Below are 13636 nucleotides of genomic sequence, written 5' to 3' on the forward strand. Positions count from 1 at the left end.
ACTTGTATTGGTATTTTCTATTAAACTCTGTCTGCTCCTCTCGGTACCAGTGCTCCTCAGCTCCACTCACTGCTGTACTCAGAGCTGCCAATAGGCCATGCTAGGATGCAAGAGCCAGACCACTCATCTATCTGATGCCACAAGGCATCACCAGGTGATAGTGAGGCCTTGTTACTTTCTGCATCCCACAGCAACAAGGTTTTCCAAGTACAGACACCTGTCTGCATGGGCTGTGGGTGCTCAGAGCTGTATGAATTAGGGCAGCTTGTGAGAAGGGATAATATACAAGCTGATGAACTAGAATCAAAGTAAATAAATAGGTGAAGGGCTGTGTGTGTGAGATTTGACCAGGCCTAAGAGAAAATCCTTAAATTGAACTCTGTGTATAGCCAATCTAGTTATTGTACTAAATGCACTTGTCCTGAAAGCTGAAAAGGAGTTGCCCTGCGCTCTCTGCATTTCTCTTATTTACGTGCTTGCCTCAGTCTGGCCATGGGATTGCACTTTGAATTCTGCTGTGCCATGACCTGCTGCCCATGGTGCGCGGCACAGATGTCCAACCTTTGGCTTGCTTGGGCTGCATTGAGTGAACAGAAATTTTCTTAAGACACAAACACTAAGGTTGATCCAGAAGTAATACCTGTGTTTCTGTGGAACTGCAACTGATTCAGAGAGCATGACAGCACTGTTTGATAGAGCAAATTCTCAGCTACAAAACACTATTTTTCAACACAGTAACCACCATTGGCTATGCATTTTCACTAGTGATGGACAAGAGCCTGCATGCTGCGCTCATAAATATCTGCGCCAGTGGAGATGATCCACTGTTGCTGTCACCCCTGCTGTAACACACCACCGTTTGGTCACCACAAATATTCAGATTGTGATATGTGACCCTACTTTTATAAATCTACTGCACTGGTCTGGTTCAATGGCAATTCAAATTAAAAAAAAAAAGGTTTTTTTTTTTTTTTGCATTTTTGAAACCTGTTCTCAGAGAACAGGAAAACGGAAAGCAAGGTTGCACAGTGTTTGCTGCTCACAGGGTTTCGTTTAGCCAGTGAACGCACCAAACTGTTATCTATAAGTTGAGCTGACACTGCACTGTGCTGACCCCGTGCCCCGGCTCAGCTGGAGTCATTAGCGCACCGACGTGCTGAGCTTAGGGGAATACTGCGCAGAGGACCCATAAGGACAACCGTAATTCAGAGCGAATCTTCTTCACACCTCTTTAGCGTGCTCTTACGTGGTTAGAACTCTGCCTAGAGTAAAAAAGAAACCTGAAAGCAACGCGTGCCAAGTTCAATTTCGCTTTCTCAGCACAGGAGCAAGAGGCCGGCGTACAGAGCAGACCGCGTACCAGAGTCTCTCCGAGCCCCCGGGGCCTCAGCCCTTCCCTACGGCCCCCGCGGGGAGGCAGCGCCAGGGCAGCAGAGCTGAGTGCACCCTCCAAACGGGGAAGAGTTGAGTCCGGTGGAACACAGCCACCCAGTCCGTACGGGCCTCGGTTTCACACCGCCCGGGAAGCGGCTTCGGCCGGTTACGCAGCCACGGCCGCTTCCGCCCCACGGTTCCTCCTCCGGGCCGCCCTCTCCCGGCATGCGCCGGCGCCGGAAGCGGCTGACGACAATAACAAACATCGGCGGCGGCTGCGCCTGGGCTCCCCGCTCCCGCTGCCCCCGGCCGGCCCTACGCCGCCTCTCTCCGCCCTCGCCGTCCGCTCGAGCGCAGCGCCCGCCGAGGCGGCCCGGCCGCGCCGGGTGGGGGGCTCTGCCGCCGCAGGATGCGCGGGGCCGCCGCCGGACCCTAGGGTGAGTGGCGGTGGGGGAGGCGAGGGCCCCTCCGCGGCCGCAGGGAGTCGGGCGTGAGGCTGCGGCGGGGCTCCTTATGCCGGGGCTGTCGCGAGGGGCGGTGGTTCAGCGGTCGGCCGCGGGGTGGGCGGTGGAGCGCTGGGGGCCTGGGAGGGGGCGGAGCGCGGCCCGGCATCGGCTGCGGCCCCGAGGCGGCGGGGGAACCCGCGGGGCGGCGGTGCCGGGCGGGCTGGGCGCTCCCTGCCCGCGGTCCGCTGCCGGGGGAGGGCTGTGCGAAGTTAGTCCGGGGAATGACTCAGCCCGCGCCTTCGGCCGGGCGCGGCGTGCAGCAGCGCCGTGTTGGCCGGTGCGCTGCCACCGGCTCCGGTGTTTACTTATCGCTGCTCCCGAGGAAGCGTGTGCCGAGCTTTGCCGTTGTCGTTGCTGCTTGTGAGCGTGCTGTCAGGCGGCTCTGCGCTGCTGCTCGTCCTCAGTGCACCCGGAGTTGTAAGTGAATGCTGCCTGAGGGTAAAAGGGCGAGTGGGAGTCCTGCGGGGACAGGTCCTTGTGACGCCTCAACTTTATCTAGAGATTAAAAAAATAAACTGTGCCTAGAACCAAGACGCCTAGAACGATCTCAGAATGTTAGTTTTCTCCTCCTTACCCATAATTGTCTCAACCTTTTAGGAAAAATTCATTTTGTCTGAAATAGCAGAGAGGGATGTCCTACCAATTTGTTGAGATTACACCGACACTTTTGTGCCCTTTCAAGAGGGAAGGAGGAGCTCACATGCCTTTTCTGCCCCTACGTAAATGTGTGAAGTAGTTGGCATGTCAGCCTTTATGGAAGAGCTACGCTTCTGTAATTGGTTGGTTTGTTGCACAGTGGAAGATATCTCACCTCTGTTGGAAAAATAACGCGGGCACAACTCCCATTTGGTCCTTAGTGTCCTCGGGCAGTATTTGGATGATACTAGGTATCTCTGCTACTTTAGTAAAGGAAACATTTAATCTTATATATGTAAATTTTGAACTTAAAAAACAGCAAAAAAAAAAAAAGAAAAACAAAAAACGACCTAAAACAATCAGGTACCTCAGTTTTTAGAAGATAAAGCACGTGAACAAAGAACTTTTATCTATTTTCACATAAGCCTTAGTGGCAAAGAGAACATGTGAGGAAGAAGTGAGACTGTAACTCACAAGGTTTAGTTTAAATGTAACCCTGCAGAGATCTCTTGGTACATATTTTAAGTGACATCAAAAGCTCAAAATGGTTTTATTTTGTTTTACTGGGAATAGTGGAAAAAAAAAACAACGAATGTGTAGTAAGTCTGTGCCAGTTATAGATCCAGAAATACAAGCAGGAACTTATGGGATAATGCATTAGTGTAAGGTAGACCTAACTGCACTTTGGAAGTTTATTACTATTAGGCACTTTGTATAGTGTGGTTTTGTTTGTTTTTGTTTTTCTTCTTTTTTTGTCCGAAAAGAAAAGGCACCCAAACTATGTTGAGCTGTAGTTTGTTGACCCAGCCTTCTGCCTGATGCAGATTTGGGTTAGTAGTCTCTGGGATCCTACTCAAGGGGCTGGCTCTCTCCCCCATGTCATGTTACCATATTTATAATTAGAAGCATACGAAGCAGATTTGCATTTACTGGGGGAGAGAACATTGGTTATTTTAAGGTCTTTTGTCGTGTCTAGTTAAGACACTGCTTGTCCCTGCGTAAGATTTGAACGCTACTAATGTTATGTATAGTTCTGGGAGAGTTGAGGTGAAAAATTCAGTTTCTAAACCGTGCCTAAACTTGGGATTTAGGTTATTGTGATTAAACAGAGGCAAGCATATGTAGAAGGAGAGGAATAGTGTGCGTCCTGCTGCTGCTTTTGATAGATGGTGACAGTTTGAGTGGGATCGCTGGGAAGAAGTTTTCACTATCTTAAACTGGAGAGTTGGTGGCTGTCAGTGTGTTCCTTAGTCTCTGTTTTTAATCTGGCAGCTAGTTTAGTTAGAAGACTGGCTTCGAGTGGTGTGAGGATCTAGAGATTTTTATTATGCAGATTGCTCACATATTACAGTCAAATGAAACAAGTCAAAATGAAAAACTGTTGTCTAAGGTGGGTGCTCTCTGAGCCATAGCACGCATACCCGGCTGTCATCTGAGCTACTCCAGAGTCGTTTGGACACTGTCCCAGCTGTCATGCTTCTCCTTCTACATGTGTATTGCCCAAGAGCAGTTGTGCTCCCGATGTTGGGTTCACAGCTACGTGATATTACATGAGGAATTTCTGAAGAGGAAAGTGAAATGGTAGAAAGGTGAAATTCTTAAATGAATTACCAACTTTGCATCAGACCATAAACTGTTGATATTGTCAACAGCAGGGATCAATGAGGTAGCAAACACTTGGCTGTAAGAAGTGTACGAATAACAATATTCTGTTATACCACCTGATTGAATGCGCTGATACCAAGCAGGCAAAAACAAACAAACAAAAAAAAAACCAACCCTCATATGGAAATTACTAACCTACCTGTTAGACATAATGTGCATTTTGTAGCTGATTTCACAGAGCAATGGTCTGGGTGATCATGTTGGAAGACTCTCATGTGGTCTCTTAGTCATAAAAATGATTGATGGTTGAGAAATCACTGACAGTAACTCCTTTTATGAACTAGTTAAGGATTCTGTGGCTATTGTGGAAGTCACTTGTCTGTGAGTTGACTTGTGTTTCAGATACACTTTTAGTAGTTTTCAGTTGGGAGAAAAGTTGAAAGATATCACGTTTCCCTCCATGAGAAGAATTGGAAGTGGATGCACTTCAGTGATGCTTTCTGAAGCCTGTGATATTTTAATGTATCTAAGTCATCAATAATAAATAATATCGAAGTCTGAATTGTTAGCAGCTGTTGATAGAAATATCAAAACAGATTTATTGATATAAAATTTTCACTCAAATTCAGATGGAGCCAATTGCTGTTGACTGACCAGGAGAACCACTGGCTATCAGGAAAATTCTTGTTTGCCTTCTATCTACAGGTGCGTATTTTCCAGTAGGGTTCTGAGCTCAGGCTGTGTGCTCTGGCAGTGCCAGTTGCTAGTGCAGCTTTTTATGTACGTCCAAGATGTTGACGTTTTCTTCTGGGAACTGTTTTTGCAGCTTGGCCTGCCTCCTTTGTCACATCAAGGTGAAGTGATTACCATGTGCTATATATAATCTCTAGTAGTTGTCGTATCTATAAAATCTGCTGTTGAAGAAAGTGGTAGCCTGCTTTCTGCATAAAATGACTTGCTGCTCTGTGATAGGCATTTCTTTCTGGTCTGCATTGGCTACCTGTTGATTGAAAATGAATACCAGTCTACTTTGTTGATTTGGGTTTTACATGTCCCTGATCTGTTTTGCTGTTATGCCATGTTCTGCCTACAGTGCTCTTTTTTTTCCCTAGCTATGAAATAGCTCTTATTTTCTTACCTCCCAGGGGTTATTTTTTCAATACTATTTTTACATTTTCAGGAGATTAGGAAAGTTTTGATAGCGTGTGGGGAGTAGTGTGTTCAGGATTAGAATTGCCTGTTTTTTTTACTTGGACGGAGTGTATGATTGAGTCACAGTACAGCAATCTTCATTACTACGCTTGGTGATGTGCTTGAAAGGTCAGCACTGTACTTTCAGTTTGAACAGATTGAAGGCAATGTATATTTTTGAGGTAGAAAGTGGCACTGGAGAAGTAAATGAAGGACAACTTTTCTTTCTATTGCAAATTCAAAAATCATACCTCTCAGCAAAATAGTCAGTTCTGAATGGCACTTCTGGGATCCGATGTCTGTGAACAATTAAGGTAGCTGCTCAAATGTTGATTGTGTTAATGTTCTCTTCTGTAAGTGATGGAACTTGTCTGCTACTTTTTTTGTATGAGTATGTTTGTGCTATGTACCATCAAATAAGCTCTTTTGTCTGTTCTGTATGGTGTAGATATGGCTGCAGCTATTTCCATTCTTTTAACATCCTCTGATACTTCAGGGATTATAAATGTCAGTGTTTTATCTCAAATACTGTTTCGAGTACATTTATGCCTACTGTTAGTGCTGATATGTCAAAAGTGTAGGTATTTGATCCTTATTTGGTGTAGTTGTGTCTAGGCTAGGCAGTTTATACTGATAAAATGGTGCTTTTAGTGATAGTTTTTGTTCCATCCTCCAGAGTGTATATTTCTATTAAATTCAGATGAAATGGAGGTTCTTATGTAAGAATATATTGTGTAACTGGACTAGCAGTTCTTTTCAGATATATTATGCTTATGTTGGATTGCAGGCGTTCTGCTAGTAAACTCAAGATGACTTATTTGTCTGTTCTAATTTAAAATACTCTGTACAGATGCTTGTACTGACTACTGATTGGGTTTGCATGAAGTTCCTTTAAGTGAACATTTCTTTAAACAAAAAATGAAAATATCATTTAAAAATTCTCACATCCCAATCAGAGCAAAGAGAGGGGGTGGTGTGTGTAAATTTGCCTTTTCTTATGTCATGTGAAAGACTCGAAGGCAAAATACCAATAAGCTGAACAAAGCATGTGTAATACAACAGAGCAATTTCATATGAATGTTCTGACTGCAAACACCACAATTGGGGTTGAATAAGGTAGAGGTGCAATTGCAGTGTATAAACCGTTGTGGGTGTGGGGTTGTTTTTTTTTTCTTTTTTGTGGTGGTGATGGTGTTTTTTGTTTTTAACCTCTGAGGTTGTCTATTCCTTAAGTTGGTAATATTCCACAGAGGGATTTATTATTGTGCTTTGTTAGTTGCTTTAAACTGCCAAAGATTTATCAAGGAAAAGCAAAGGCTATTTGAAGGCCATTAAACGCTTTTTTGAGATAAGGTTAAATTTTATGTTCTTCATGCTCATTGTGTACTTTTTCTCATTTCTCAGTACATTGCTCTTTCAGATTTATGTCGATAAAGACCTGAAAGTTATTTTTAATTGTGTAAGATGCAAATAGAGCATTAAGCTTTTGTGTCAGGAATCTAGTTACGCTTTTTTTTAACATGTTTGTAGGGAAGATGGGGTTTATGTCAGTTCTGCATGTTACTGGTTCTCTGCTTGTCTGTTTCATGTAGTACTTTTAAAAACAATTTGATAAATAGGAGGAGGTTCGTAGGTGAATGCTATGAGGAAAGAAATCTGAAACAAGTTTGGAAGCTGTAACTTATTTGAACAGTTTACCAAGTCTGGTGGGTTCCTTTACTGCTAGAAAACTTTGATGTTATTCTAAATATTTACCATTTACAAGAACTTTATTAATATCTGATGATGGCATGTGTAGTTAGGAATTTGAGTGATGCTTTTTGAAAATTCTCACTTCTCTACTTGGCTGACAGAGCTGGCTTGGTTACCTCTATGTATCTGTCAGCCTTTTTCCTGCCCTTAGCTGTGGAGTAATAGTTTGAAGGGCTGCCTGGCAGACGGCAGTCCTGGAAAGAGTGCTGTTTCAAACTTGTTCCAGAGAAGTAATCCAGTTTACAGCATATGACTGAGGAAAGTTGCGCAGCTGAAAGTTGGTGCAGGAAGAGGATCTGGACAACTGGCTGAGGAAAGGGATTCACAAGGCTGGTGTTTGGGCTTTAATCTGTTTTAAGGTGTGGTGTTGGTTAGCCAGAGAGAGGGTTAGTGAAGGAGAAGTGTTGGTGTTGACTTGTCTGATCTTGATCTAAGCAAGAAAGGAATGCTTCTTGGCTGTTTCTTGTAGATAGAATTGTTTGCAAACACGGTAAGATTTTACGGGCTAATTATTTTTAAAGAGCTCATTTCTACAGGGGAAACCTTACCACTATGGAGTCAGTCAGTAACTTGAATAAAACCACCTGAAGCTCTACATACTGAAGAGCACCATTTTTTTGTAAAGTATTAATCACTGTAATGTGAGGGAGATGTATAGTCTGTGTTTGCTTTTGAAATGGCAGGATTATACATTAAAAATAAAAATGACTGGACCTTCAGTTAATTTTTGTCAAAGACACAGTTGGAAACAGCTGTGGAAAGACTGTTTCCACCAATTAAGAAACTACTACAAAAGAAGAGTACTGATACATACTGTGAACTGTTCTGTAGCAGTAAGAATGTCAGGAAACCTTGGCTTGTTTTCTGACTTGTTAACCAAGTCACAGAAACCCCACTTTCTGACAGATAAGAAATGTGAGGTTTGGGGTTTGCAAAAGTTAGTAAACTTTTTTCTTTTTCTTTTTTTTTCAACTGTTGAAGGAGAAAAAAATGTCTGATTCATACATGGATTGTGTTCTGGCAGTTCCTCAAATCCTGTGAAAAGAATAGTATAAGTAGATGCTAACCCTCAAAACTGAAGTTTTATAATTATATATGTATGGAGTCATGATGTAATGTCTAATAATAAGCTTGTTGCTTCATAAATGTGTTTGAAACTATTTATTTCCTAGAATTCATGATATAAGTTATGTCTGAACTTGCAAGAAGTTGCACTGGTTTGGGCCACACCAATTTTAAAGCTACTTAATGCCACGTTTTCTTACCTGCCCAGATGTAGTTGCTTTTTATCTCTTGCCCTTCCGCGGCTGATGCTGAGTATGAAAGGTATTGCTCCACCTAAACTGCTGAACAGGGAGAATAGAGTTAGCTTCCATGTAGTTCAGAGTTGCCCCTGCATTCGTGTGGTATAAATTAGATTTCCTGAAAAGTCGAGGATGGTGTTGATGCTTTGCAAAATGCCTGATTGAAGGAAAAAGCAAGCAAACAAAAAAGCCCTCAAAAACCAAAATGGCAAAGAAGTAAAACTATCATACTTCTGAGTTTTGAAATTCCTTGTCAGTGAATTGGGAAGTAGTGACTTGAGCACATTTCCTGATTGCTTTGCAGAACTGCGGTGTCTTCCCTGTTTTAAGAATGGAAGGGACTTGCTTGACTGACCAGTCGATGAGTCTGAGAACTGCTAAAAATGCAGTGACTGCTGGAGATGCTTTAATTAACTGCTTCTGTGCCTGTATCTCAGTGCTGTATAAATAAAGCTACAGATGGCACCTTGTAGATATTGGGGTTTGACAACCTTACATGAAGATGACACTGAACAGGGTTTTAGTACTTGTAAGGCTGTAATGGGAGGTAGTATCTCCAGCTAGAGTAAAGTGTATCTTGTCCATTAGATATGGCCTGGTTAAATGTTTTTGGAGGGATAAGTGATGAAGTTTTTTTCTACATCTGGTTCAGAACAGGCTCTGTTGTGTGGTTCACCATGTAACACAGCCAACTGTAACCTCGGCTATATCAAAACAGTGCAATTAGCAGGTTGAGGGGTGTGTTGTCATCTTCTACTCAGCTCTTGTTAAGGCCCCACCTGCAGTACTGTGCTCAACTCTGGGTACCCCAGCACAGAAGGCACATGAGGATGTTAGATCAGGTCCAGAGGAGGTGACAAGGGTGATCAGAGATGTATAGCACGTTTTTAAAGAAAGGATGGAGCTGGGCTTCTTCATCCTGGAGAGGACTAGGCTTTGGAGACACCTCACGGTGGCCTTTCAGTACCCAGGAGGGGCCTGGAAGAATACTGGAAAGGGACTCTTTGTCAGGGAATGTAGAGACGTTACAGGATAATGGCTTTAAACTGAAATAGGGTAGATTTTGATTAAATCTTAAAAGTAAATTCTTCACTGTGAGGGTGTTGAGGCACTGGCAGAGGTTGTCTGGAGAAGTTGTGGATGCTCCATATCTGAAAGTGTTAAAGGCCAGGTTGGATGGGGGGGGGGGGGGGGGAGGGGCGAAAAGTGGGCAGAAACCTTACTCATGATAGAGGAGTTGTAACTGAATGGTTTTTTAAGTCACTTCCAACCCAAACCCAAATATGATATATTTATTTAAGTGCATTTTAAGGAGTGTTTCCTTTGAAGAGTCAGTTGTCCAGATAAAGGTATGCATTTTCATTGTAGGATTTTTTATTTTTAAAGTAAGCTGCTTGTGTTACTAAAAGCATTGGTAAAGAATGAGGACATTTTGTCTGTTCTAGGTGGTTGTAGTGGTCTTTTGCAAAAGGAAGATGCTTCTGATTAGAAGCATTGGTAGCAGTATTGAATAAAGCTACTTGAAATCTGCTTTTGAACATCACTTTACATGAAGAAAGGTATTTCCTTAAATTCAGTCATAGTCTCTATGTTCCTTTTCCTTTGATATTAGGAAATGTGCTGTAAAATCCTTTGCTAGTGAAGTGAGATGTGGAAATTAGATGAAGAGATTGTTTTTAGAAGTGCACCTGAAAAAGCAGAGGAAGTAGAGGTAGAATACAGATTTGAAGAAGAAAGATTCAACTGAAAAGAACATTATGTGCTAGTCAAGTTCTTTAGTTTAATGTAGACCTGCAAAGTTGAAGTGAAATAGGAAATCCTGCTTAGGGGAAAGTGAAGTCACAGAAATTGCAGTGCCTCAAAGGCAAAACTAGTTTTGCTGCATGGAAATGAGAGGCAGCTTAATAAAATAATAGCATGTACCAAAGTTGATTCTCCATCCCCAGAAGTGATAAAGGCCTGTTCTTGAGGGAAGACCCATTCCAAATAGGATAACTCACTGAGTGAGGAATAGCACACTAGATTTTTTTTGTTTTTAGCGTGTGGTGGACTCATCAGACTTTGCCTTGGATTAATTACCCTTTTGGCAGATAGGAATTCTATCTACATTGATCTGCTGTGAGAAATTGGACCTGTGTAATCACAGGTAACATTTATGGTTCACATTTGAGTCAAAATCTATTATCACCTGCAACGTAGCCTCAGCGGATCCTCAATAAGAGAACTTCCCTTTATTAGAATTGAGCAGGTGATGTTCATAGACAGCTATGTGAATGCCTGATAATTAGCAATATGGAATTGCAAGCTTCCGAATGAATAGTGGGGTGCTGCCTTGCTTGAGAACTTTAGTTCTGTCTGTATTTAGAATTGCATTTCTTCCAACCTGGAGATATGCCAGGGGGTGTGATGTGAGGGAGGGAGTTTGGACTCCTTGGTCCTCTCTGATCTGAGAGATGAAGTGCTGAATAAGTACAGCACTTTGCAGATATGAAGTAATGCTTCCCCAGGCACTAAAAGCAAGGTACCCTTTACTGCTGATGTGTTTCTGTAAAAGGAATGTAAAACTCCTGGAATTAAAGAGAAGCAATGACTTTGGCATAGTTTAGCTTACATTTTTGGTAGCCAAATAAAAATGTTTTTGTAACTCAGATTGTTAGAATCTGGTTTGTAATGCCCCTTTAAGCACTAGCAGTGTATATAAACATTGAGTTTTGTCTTTGTCCTGCCCTGAATGCTGTATTTTAGTGTTTTGGGTTTGTGAAACTGGGAAGAATTGTACTGTGAAGCAATGGAAAAGTCAGAATTGGATAACGGAGAAGGGATTCTGCACTTAATGGCAGAAATGGATGGCTAATGTAGCTATAGGATTATTTGTGGAGTGCTGTGAAATCCATGGTGTGTGGTTGTTTTTATAGAAACGAAAGGTCTGTAAACAGACATCAATTTCCTTCTACAGATGCATGTGTCCTGAACTAGATGAGCTACATTTAAAAAATTTCTAAGCAACATACATTGGAAGTATTGATGAACACAGTCTTCAAAAGTACTCAGTTGTTTTAGAGTTTATATTGAATGGGACAGTTTTGTGAGGTGAAGCAGATGCAATTCTATTGCAATGTAAACACAGTATAGAGCAATGAAATAAATAAGTGTTACATTGACAGGGTAATATATTCATGGCTGTTTTTCATGTTAGGTAATGCAACAATGCATATTTGAATTGGTTCTTCAACGTTTTTCTACTCCATGCTATTCTTACCTTCGTTTGTGTCACCTCATGCTTTTTCTTATATTCATTTCTACTATCTTCTGTCTGTTCTGGGAGTTGCTTAGCAATTCCCATTTCTAAATTATCAGCTTTTCTTTATAATGATGTTGCTAATAATTCCTGGCTGTTGATCATGTAATGTTCTGTAATTTGTAAGATCATGTGTACTGTGGACAGAATGCTGCAGGACAGTTTCCAATTATATAGTTAGCCTCTTTGTTAATTGTCAAATGTTGAAATTTTTCAACTTCAATTAAAAGTGATGTAAGCAATTTCAGCAATGTAGCACTTAAAAGCTAGAAACTTGTTATATTTGTTCATAGCGTTCCAGAAAAGATTGTGAAATTCTCTTAACAGCCTATTGAAATAATGCAAATAGAGTGATAAAATGTGGCTATATTCTGTTGAAACTTGATGGTTGCTGACTTTCCCTCGAAGTTAGTAAAGAACTGTGGAAACAGGCAGCTGAGCTGATTAGTGTCCTCAGCAGGATGGTTCCTGCTGGAGGTAGTGCTATAGCCTGGCCTCAGAAAGCAACAGGGAACGTGCTCAGGAACTCAGCACTCAAAGCACGTGTTCTCTGAAGCCTTGCTTCACTTGAATCTTCTGTTTGTGGGAAGTGCTTAGTGAAATTTGTGGCAACCTTCAGAGTGGGTTTTTCTTTTCTTTTTTTTTTTCTTTCTATAGAATAACAGTGACAACATGGGGGGAGATTTAGGTTAGATGCTAGGTGGAAATTCTTTACTTGAAGGGTGTTGAGGCACTGGCACAAGCTGCCTCCATCCCCAGAGGTGTTCAGGGACAGGCTGATATATAGCAGATATTGCTAGATATACTTTGTCCAGATACGATTGATGCCAGTGGCCAAAAGAGGGACACTTTAGTAATTTTCCAGTGGTGATACTTAAACATGCTGCTTTTTTCATTGGACCTTAGCTTCTGAGTAGGTGATATATGTGCCTTTTGAATAGGTGGAAAGAAGGAGGCACGGGAGGGGGGCATAGAACCTAAAAGCTCAGATAACTAGCTGCTGACAAAGTGCCATCTGTTCCATGCATGTAAAATACAGTTGTGTAATTTTCTCCTTGATCGTAATGTTTGCAAATTTGGGATGAAGAGTTTGTTTTTGATTTACTGTTAGTCACGAGTTGTGTAAAATGAGTTACATGTTCTAATGGTTTTTGGGCTTCAGCAATCCTATTTTTAGTGATGGATTATCGCCCTTTATAGTGCCTGATCATCTTCTCAGAAAGCTTGCTAGGGCATTAACAGGGTAGAAATAGTATTTGTTGCAATTCAGAGTTTGAGCATGCAGTTTGCTGACTGCTGTTGTGGCAGTTGCACTCAGTGGGTTACTGAGCCCAATTGCTTGTCACTGCCTTCCCTGCCAAGGGCTTCTTCTCCTTCAGCACTGTTATTTGACTGATAACAGTTAAAATGAGCTAAATAAGCTTTAAAAGACTGCTGATCTGTCTCACTTTGGTTGTAGTTATAACAGCAGTTCTGGAAGAGGAAGCCTCTGGCGAGGATGCCACTGACAAGCAACTGTGTCTGGTAACATCTTCAGTTTATGAAAGCGATAGCAAAAAGAAAATATAATGAATGTTTTGCAAATAGGTAACAGGCATAACAAGGTTACCTAAAGAAAAGGAGTGTTTATTCCTGAGGGAGTTTGTTGGATACATCTGCAAGATAGAACTGTTGATTACACAGCAGTAGCATATATGCTATTTTACTCTGATTTCCCTTAGATCAATAGCGTTGTGACTTTCTGTTTTGCTGTTAGCATCATGTCAGAATTCTGCACTCGTTCTTGAAAAAAATAACTTCAGCTAATGGAAATTCAGGCAGTTCTTCTTTAGTGAACCTACTTTCTTGTGTACGCTGAAAAGTGTTATAGACAGCTATTTTAAATACAATTTATGTGGGGAAAAAAACCTCAGGTTTGTAGCAGTTTTGAGTGGACTTGCTACTGGAGGGCATTGTTAACAACATATAAG

At 41.8% G+C, this 13636-nt stretch overlaps 1 protein-coding gene across 3 annotated transcripts in view; it reads left to right on the plus strand.

Moving 5' to 3' along the window:
- Positions 1–1647: 1647 nt before the first annotated feature.
- The window catches only part of RB1CC1 (RB1 inducible coiled-coil 1), a 69776-nt gene continuing 57787 nt past the window's right edge, over positions 1648–13636 (plus strand). For 2 of the 3 annotated variants that reach the window (XM_065752900.1, XM_065752902.1), the window contains exons 1-2: positions 1648–1811; positions 4751–4826. The gene's annotated coding sequence lies outside the window, so the exon portion shown is untranslated. The remainder of the gene's footprint in view (positions 1812–4750; positions 4827–13636) is intronic. The other variant, XM_065752901.1, reaches the window with a different exon arrangement.

The sequence above is a fragment of the Cyrtonyx montezumae genome, unplaced genomic scaffold, assembly GCF_038088225.1.
Source record: "Cyrtonyx montezumae isolate F1298 unplaced genomic scaffold, pur_monq_1.0 scaffold_8, whole genome shotgun sequence".
NCBI lineage: Eukaryota > Metazoa > Chordata > Aves > Galliformes > Odontophoridae > Cyrtonyx > Cyrtonyx montezumae.